At 49.9% G+C, this 9,191-nt stretch overlaps 1 long non-coding RNA gene across 1 annotated transcript; it reads left to right on the top strand.

The window, feature by feature from the left end:
- The first annotated feature begins 689 nt into the window (after positions 1–689).
- LOC135286101 (uncharacterized) lies at positions 690–7,456 on the top strand. Its single transcript, XR_010350607.1, has 2 exons — positions 690–2,789; positions 5,456–7,456. It is a non-coding gene; the product is annotated as an uncharacterized LOC135286101 (long non-coding RNA).
- The last annotated feature ends 1,735 nt before the right edge of the window (positions 7,457–9,191 follow it).

A 9,191-nucleotide genomic window follows, 5' to 3' on the forward strand; every position in this document is an offset into this window, starting at 1 on the left:
GAAGGTAGAATTCCAAGGTGGTGCTTGTTTCTTTGGGGGATCTGCTGCTCCAAAGCCTCCTGGCATTTCTTCCCTCTGTCACTGGGCTCCTTCCTCTGCCTGAAGGGATTTACAGCATCCCTGAAGGGCTGGAAGGAGCATCTGGGAAACTCCAGGCCTGTCAGCCTGACACCAGTGCCCAGTAGGATTATGGAACAGATCATCTTGGGTGCTATCACCTTGCACCTACAGGATGTCTGGGGGATCAGACCCAGCCACCATGGGTTTATGGGGGACCAGGTCCTGCCTGACCAACCTGATCTCCTTCTGTGGCCAGGTCACCTGCCTGGTGGATGCAGGAAAGGCTGTTGATGTTGTGTATCTGGACTTCAGCAAGGCCTTTGGCACTGTCTCCCACAGCTCACTCCTGGAGAGGCTGGCAGCCCACAGCTTGGACAGGAGCACTCTGTGCTGGGTTCAGAACTGGCTACATGGCCGGCCCAGAGAGTGCTGGTGAGCGCTGCTGCATCCAGCTGGTGTCCAGTCACCAGTGGTGTCCCTCAGGGCTCTGTGCTGGGGCCCAGTCCTATTTAATCTCTTTAATCTCTTCACTGATGATCTGAATGAGGGGATTGAGTCCACCATCAGTAAATTTGCAGATGAGAGCAAGCTGGGAGCATGTGTTGATCTGCTTGAGGGTAGGTGTGGGAGCTCAGTACATCACTCCGGATGTCCAGAGCTACCGAGACAACCCTTGGGGGGCTCGGAGGCCCTGGAATGTTGCCAAAAGTACCTGGTGGCTTGACTTTGATCCTTTTAAAGAAATGATACCTGAAGGTGAGGAGATGAGAAAATTTCATGTCTAAATAGAGAGGGGATGTTATTCACTTGTTAGAACTTAAGTTAGAATGCACTGTACAGGGGGGTTTTATGTATTGTACAGGGGGGTCTAGAATTCTGTGCATGGATCAGGAGTCCCAAGATGGAGGAATTTGGGCGTGCCCTGTCCTTCTTCTTTCTTCTCCTTGGCATCCATGTTCAGGATGATGTTGGCATGTGTGGATTGGTTCATAGAAAGAGTACACTTGCCAACAAGGGCAGAAAGTATTGGGAAGTAAAGGTAAATATCGAATACGTAATTTTCATTATAAAAGAGACAACCGCCTCGTGGGCGGGGGAGAGTGCCTTTGGCTGTCCTGCTGATCAGACCTCGGCTGGACAGACAGAAAATCTTTGTAGATAAGAAATAATAAACTCGACTGAAGACCGAAAGCAAGAGTCCAGACTCCTTCTTCGAGAGCGCGGCCTACCCAGAACCACTTTTTCCCGTGCTGGGGCAGAGACAAGCAACAGCCGACCCCGGCATCTGGCGTCCCTGGGTGGGCACGAAGGGGGGCCCGAAGGTGGGCACGAAGAGCGACAGCTCGAGCGGAGAGCCGAAGAGTGAGCTGCAAAGAGAACACCCAGGTGGGCAGCACCCGAGCGGGCAGCTCCCAGGCGGGCAGTTCCCGGAGCTGGACTCATTCCCAGGAGAGCACTGATAACTCCTTGGGAAGGCAGCCAGAAGAGTCCGAAGAAGCAGCAGCCAAAGAGAGAACACCGCACTCCACTTCTCCCGAAGAGACCTCGTATCAGAACAGCCCGGAGCGGAATCAGAAGGGCCCCTGAATCCATCTCCTGTGACCTGCTGGACGGGAACCGGGAGCCTCCAGACTGCTCTGACGACATAAATTCGGTGAGAAGGTCAAAAATTAAGAAACATGGGGAACACACTCACACAGGAACAAATAGAAACATTGTCAGCCTTACAAGGCGTGACAGAAGCGTACGCAGAGGGGGTTTCTAAAAAGGAGCTCAAAGAGTTATTATTGTGGGTCAGATATAATTATCCGTTTGCAGAAACACATGTGTTGTTTGAGGTGGGCTTTTGGCAAGAAGTTAACAGACATTTATATTTTTTAGCTACCAGAAAGGAAGAGACGGCTTTCAAGCTGTTATCTCCAGCGAGAATTATGTTAGAGGCTATCTCTACAAGGTGTCGGAGATCAGCCAGGGAATTAGGTTCCACAACTCCCACAAGGGCGGGGAAAACAGAGCACGGCTCGGTGCAGAGATTGGCTCTGGTTCCAATTGGCCCGGGGGGGACAGCTCCCGAGGGAGAGGAGCAAGGGGAAAAGGCACTGCTTTCAGCCCTGTCATCCCAAAGTCCCAAGAGACCTCCAAAACGCCCTGAAACCCCAGAAACTGAGGGGGGTTCAGGTTCCGATTCAGACGCGAATGCAATCCCAACCCCAGAAGAGCTAAGATCTTTACCCAGCGAGATCGAGGGGTCGGGGACGATTGTTCCTGAATCTCGAATCTCGGGGAACGAAGGGGCGGGGGAGGCGGAAGAATCGGGAAGGGGGGTCCGCGGGGGATTGAAGGGGGATGGGGAAACGCTTTCTCGCGGCGGCGCGGCGGCGACGGCGGCGGTCGCGACCGGCGGGGGGGGCGCGGAAGCGGTGGGGAACACGAGTTTTGGCACGGGTTTTGGGGGACCCACACCGGGGGTGGCGGCCTTGGCGGGCGCCGTGCCAAAGACGCACGCGGGGGGCGAGACACGCGGGACATCCGGGAAGGGCTCCCAAATCACAGCGTCCACGTCAGACGCGGGGAACAAGCTCAGAGCAGCCGCGGAACTCCGAGCAGCACCCGTAAGTAGACGTAGGGGACGCACGGCGGTGACGCAGGACCCGGAAGTCGAACCGCGGCGGTCAGCTCGCATCGCGGAGCAAACACGGGCACGGGCGAAGCAGGGATCGTACACACGGGTACGGGGTATGGACACAGCATCAGAGAGGGAGGAGTCGGGGACAGACACTGGGGAGGAGACATCAGAAGGGGAGCGGGGCGGAGACAGTGACGTCAGTCCAGGGGAGACGGGAAGCATTCCCGAAAAAGCGCACACGCGAAAAGTGCGGGCGGAGCGCGGTCGGGGGCGGGTCCGATCCTCCGTGACGTCTCGGGCGAGGAGGGGCCGATCTCGGGGCTCCGTATCCCGGGGCTCCACCCCTTCTCCGGTTCCAGGTTCCTCGATCCCAACCCCTGTGGTTCAGACCACTCCCATCTCAGGGCGGTGCTCAGGTGTTCAACCTCCATTGCTGGCTCAGTCAAAATCCGTGCAGGCTCAGGTTCCACAAACACAACTGCTGCAGCCAATCGATGTGGCTGAAGAGCCGATCGAGCTCGTGACGTCATCGCACCTGTCCAGGCAACCCAGTGGGGGGATGACCGAAATGCAGGGCAGAGCCACAACGTTATCTCGTGGCAGGACTGCAACCATGCAGCAGTTTTTCCAACAACATATAAAGGGAAGGCAACATTAAAGAAAACAGTACCACAGTTAGAACTTAAAGATACATTATACGAGGATCAAGGGCAAGAAGAAGATGTGATACGAATCGCAGCATCAGAGGGAATTCCGGCAAGGATGTTTTCAGCAGCAGAAGCAAGGAAAGAATATATGCCATCATTCGATGCGATGAAAAGGGTGCAGACACAAGAGTTTCAAATTCCTTATTTAAGTCCAGGAGCGAGGCCAAAGACCTCGAGTCAAAGACTGTTTGAAAAACAATCACTGCTGACATCAAAGACTCCACTGTGCATGCAATTGCCAAAAGAATTTCTACAGGAAGAAGAGGAACAACCAATGAAAATGGTGGATTGGAAACAAGTCAAAAAGGAACTGACAGAAGAAGCTTTGCTGCAAGGATCAGGAGATCTGACAATGCCAGTGACATATGATGCGCAGGGGCAGAATCCAAGGTGGGAAAGGTTGAATCACGATGTGATCAAAGACTTAGCGAGAGCTGTTCAACGCAATGGACTGGATTCACCATACTTTAAACAGCTCCTGAGGGGGACATTTAATATGTATGACCTGACGCCATTTGATATTCGAAGCCTTGTGTCAATGATTCTCACAGACACGCAGAATCTCATCTGGGAAAGAAGATGGCGAAGATATCTCACAGAGTTGAGGAACAATTATCAAGGCGGGCCAAACGCAAACCTCACTGAAGCACAGTTGGCAGGAGATCCTCCAGATGACAATCCAGCAGAACAAGCGGTGCGTCTTCCAAGGCGAGTGTTGAATGACATCAAGGAAGCGGCGCGGAAAGCGATCTTGCAGATCGCTCCAGCAGGAGTTCCAGATGTCCCATTTTCAACCATCAGACAAGGTCCCACAGAACCATATTCATCATTCATAGATCGACTCCCGCAAGCTGTGGATCGGCAGGTGACCATCGAAGCTGCGAAGCGACCACTCTTGGAAAGTCTTGCATTCGGCAATGCCAACCCGGATTGTCAACGGGTCATCACTGCAATGCCAGGACGGCCATCCTTGGCAGAGATGGTGGAAGCATGCAGCAAGGTGGGAACGCCTCAACATGTTGCGTCGATCGTGAGAGATGAATTGAGAGGAGAGTGGGAAAACCAGCTGAGAGAACACTCGGGAAAGCGATCAAAAGAAGAGATGCTGGACAAAATATTTCAACAGCAGAATGAAATTCTTGCAATCATCCAAAAGAAAAACAATCCACCAAGAGGACAGTGACACAGGCCTTCAAAAACAATTCTTACAGATCTAGAAATGATGGCGCAAATCATCATCAAGGGGAGAACAAGGTTGTTGACAATGGCAAGACGAGAATTTTCAATCATTCATTTACCATTGAAAAAAGATTATTTTAAATGGGCGATGCAGAAATCAAAAGATTTAATAATTGCATTGTTAGCTTTCCCAGGAACTTACACAATTCATTTTCCACAACACAGAGTGCTGCAGTCGCAAATATGTTACAGGGCAAAGCCAAGAATAAGTGAAGAACCTCTGGACGGGATCACAGTATTCACTGATGGCTCAGGGAAGACACACAAGTCAGTGATCACATGGGTGAACTCAGAGACAGGGAAATGGGACTCGGATGTGAGGATGATTCAGGGTTCTCCACAAATTGTGGAATTGGCAGCAGTCACTCGAGCATTTCAGTTGTTTGAACAACCTCTCAATTTGATTACGGATTCCGCATATGTCGCGGGGGTAGTCAGACGCTTGGAAGGTTCACTCTTGAAAGAGGCCAACAATGAAATATTGTATTCGTATTTGGTGAGCATGAAAACTTTGTTGGAAAATAGAGAACATGAATATTTTATCACACACATCAGAGCTCACACAACACTTCCAGGATTTTTAACAGAGGGGAATGCTCGAGCAGACAGGTTGACAATGCCCATTTCACATTGTATGTGTTGAATTTCCTAAATAGTTCATCCTCAGAACCCAATCCTCCGATCTTGAGACATTTCTCAAATAGTTCACAGGCAAGATTAAGGGAGAATCCTTTAGTTTTGGTCAGAAACCCAGAATCAGGACAGATAGAAGGTCCTTTCAAACTAATCACTTGGGGCAAGGGTTTCGCTTGTGTTTCCACAGAGCAAGGTCCGAAGTGGGTGTCGGCACGACACGTGAAGCCGTTTCGAACGCAAGAACAAAAGAACACAGATCCCGGAAACAGAGAGACAAGTACTCAGACAGAGGAGGAGACTCAAACTACAAGCAATAATCTAGAAGAAACAGAAGAATAAAAGACTTTGGGGGGTTTTCTGAAAAACTTTGGGTGGAAAATGGTGATATTTAGTCAGAAAGGCGGGGTGATGAACTTTGCAATGTTCATGTGTTTTGTCTCATTGCCAATGGTTTTGAACAACAAAGCAAATTTACCAGTCAATCAGCCAGAGAAAAATGTTTGGGAAGCTTTAGCCCAAGCAGCAGATTTAGATAGCATTTGCCTGACGCACTCCAGACCAGGGAGGCCATTTTCAGCATGCATGATTGGATTGCCAGTGAGTGAATGGCCAATTCCAGGACACACTGCAATCGAGATCTCACAGGTCGTTAAAGATCCTGTGAATGAATGGTATACTTGGATACATTCTCTTCCTGTGGCTTCTTCTGAACCTCAGGAATTGGAGATTTTCGGGTCCATGACAATGAATGTATGCATGAAATTTGAAATTTCAGGTACAGCAAAGCCAAACAAAACTATTGATGTTACTCCCAGTCATGAATTCTACAGAAATGCGTCAGCCTGGTGCAACAACACCATGGTGACAGACAAAGGGTCACTCCAAGTCCCAGTGCAACTGCCAAGGGGATTCTTTTTGATTTGTGGAGACAGGATTTGGCATGGTATTCCTGCGAATGCCAAGGGAGGTCCATGCAGCATTGGAAGAATTTCAATGCTGACGCCAGATTTAAAGATGCAGAAAGAACAAAAACATAAAGAAAAAAGATCTTTACAGTATTTCGATGAGAATTGTGATGACAGGGTTTACACTTGGAGCAAGGCAAGGAGGATTGCGATAGCAATTTTCTCACCTCAGGCAGCATCAGGAATTGCTTTGACTCAATTGGATCGTATGGGTTGTTGGCTAAGCAAGCATGCTCAATCAGTCTCTCTTGCACTGAGTGACATGTTACAAGACATGAACAGTGTAAGACAGGCAACTCTGCAAAACAGAGCAGCAATCGATTATCTTTTGCTTGCTCACGGCCATGGGTGCAAAGAATTTGAAGGAATGTGCTGTATGAATCTCTCCGACCATTCCAGGTCAATTCATGAAAATATTGAAAAAATAGAGGAGAGTGTGAAGAAACTTGGCGAGATCACAGGATCTTGGATTGAGGACATGGCAAAGTTTTTTGATCTTTCACCTTTGGGAAAAGAAATTTTAAAGATAGGGTTTCAAATTTTGGTGATTCTCATAGTTCTCTTGATTGTAATCCCATGCATTCTTTTGTGTGTGCGGGGTGTCATGAGTCGAGTTGTAAAGAGGGTGCTTTTGGTGCAAACAGAAGGGGGAGATGTGGGAGCTCAGTACATCACTCCGGATGTCCAGAGCTACCGAGACAACCCTTGGGGGGCTCGGAGGCCCTGGAATGTTGCCAAAAGTACCTGGTGGCTTGACTTTGATCCTTTTAAAGAAATGATACCTGAAGGTGAGGAGATGAGAAAATTTCATGTCTAAATAGAGAGGGGATGTTATTCACTTGTTAGAACTTAAGTTAGAATGCACTGTACAGGGGGGTTTTATGTATTGTACAGGGGGGTCTAGAATTCTGTGCATGGATCAGGAGTCCCAAGATGGAGGAATTTGGGCGTGCCCTGTCCTTCTTCTTTCTTCTCCTTGGCATCCATGTTCAGGATGATGTTGGCATGTGTGGATTGGTTCATAGAAAGAGTACACTTGCCAACAAGGGCAGAAAGTATTGGGAAGTAAAGGTAAATATCGAATACGTAATTTTCATTATAAAAGAGACAACCGCCTCGTGGGCGGGGGAGAGTGCCTTTGGCTGTCCTGCTGATCAGACCTCGGCTGGACAGACAGAAAATCTTTGTAGATAAGAAATAATAAACTCGACTGAAGACCGAAAGCAAGAGTCCAGACTCCTTCTTCGAGAGCGCGGCCTACCCAGAACCACTTTTTCCCGTGCTGGGGCAGAGACAAGCAACAGCCGACCCCGGCAGGTAGGAGAGCTCTGCAGAGAGACCTGAAACAGTTGGATGAATGGGCACAGTCCAGTAAGATGAAGTTCAGTAAGTCCAAGTGCCAAGTCCTGCATTTTGGCCACAATAACCGCCTGCAGTGCTATAGGCTGGGGACGGTGTGGCTGGACAGGCAGAAAGGGACCTGGGGGCACTGGTCACAGCCGGCTGAAGATGAGCCAGCAGTGTGCCCTGGTGGCCAAGAAAGCAAATGGCTCCTGGCCTGTGTTAGGAATTGTGTGGCCAGCAGGAGCAGGGAGGTCATTCTGCCCCTGTACTTGGCACTGGTGAGGCCACACCTTGAGTGCTGTATCCAGTTCTGGCCCCTCAGTTTGGGAAGGACATTGAGATGCTTGAGCGTGTCCAAAGGAGAGCAACGAGGCTGGTGAGGGGCTGGGAACACAAGCCTTATGAGAAACGACTGAGGGAGTTTGGGTTGTCTAGCCTGGAGAAAAGGAGACTCAGGGGTGACCTTATCTCTCTAGTGACCACCGTGAAAGGTGGTTGTAGCCAGATGGGGGTTGGTCTCTTCTCTCAGGTGACTAGTGACAGGATGAGAGGTCACAGCCTGAAGCTGCACCAGGGAAGTTTAGGCTAGATTTTAGGAAAAAAAATTATTCACAGGAAGAGTGGTTCAGCGTTGGAATGGGCTGCTCAGGAAACTGGTGAATTCATTGTCCCTGGAGGTGTTTGAAAAAAGACTTGATGAGGCACTCAGTGCCATGGCTTAGTTGGTAAGGTAATGTTAGGTCACAGGTTGGACTCAATGATCCCAAAGGTCTTTTGCAACCTGGTTTATTCTGTGATTTTGTGTCTGCAGCCTGGCCCCAGTGCAGGGGCTCCAGGAATGCAGATCTGGCTCCTGCCTCGTGTTTCAAGGCACAGTCTTTGCCTTCAAGCCCTAAAGGGGCTGGTCTTTTTTCTGGACTGTTTCTACCTTGAAGTAGCAGTCTCTACCTTCAGTGAGCTTCAGTGAGTGCTGGGACTGTGTAGCACAGCAGAATTGTGAAATCCCAGACTGGTTTGGGTAAAGCTCATCCTGTCCCACCCTCTGCCATGGCAGGGACACCTTCCATTAGACCAGGTTACTCCAAGCCCCATCCAGCCTGGCCTTGGACACTTCCAGGCATGGGGCAGCCACAGCTTCTCTGGGAAACATGGGCCAGGACCTCACCAATCTTTCAAGGCCTCTTTGGGACTTCTGTTGTTGCAAAGCAGTTTCATGGTCTGGTCTGTGGTTGGGAGGAGCAGGACTTGGCCTGCAAAGGAGCTGCTGTGAGAGCAGGAGCTGTGTTTGAACAAGAAAAGGCAAGTGCAGTTGGAGTCTGACCTCTGCTTCTGGCTGACAAAGTAGCATTGGAGAAGTTTCTGAAAGAAGCAAAATCATGGAATCACAGAATCCTTGAGGTTGGAAAAGCCCTCTAGGATCACCACGTCCAAATGTTCCCCCAGCACTGCCATCTACACTCCTAACCCATGTTCCCAGGTTCCACATCCACACAATTTTTGAACACTTTAATGAGTGGTGACTCCACCACCGCCCCAGGCAAGGGGGCCCCTTGCCATGGCCTGACCACCCTTTCCAGAAAGAAATTTTTCATAATATCCAACCTAAATCTCCCC

This window comes from Passer domesticus, chromosome 25 (assembly GCF_036417665.1).
Source record: "Passer domesticus isolate bPasDom1 chromosome 25, bPasDom1.hap1, whole genome shotgun sequence".
Lineage (NCBI taxonomy): Eukaryota > Metazoa > Chordata > Aves > Passeriformes > Passeridae > Passer > Passer domesticus.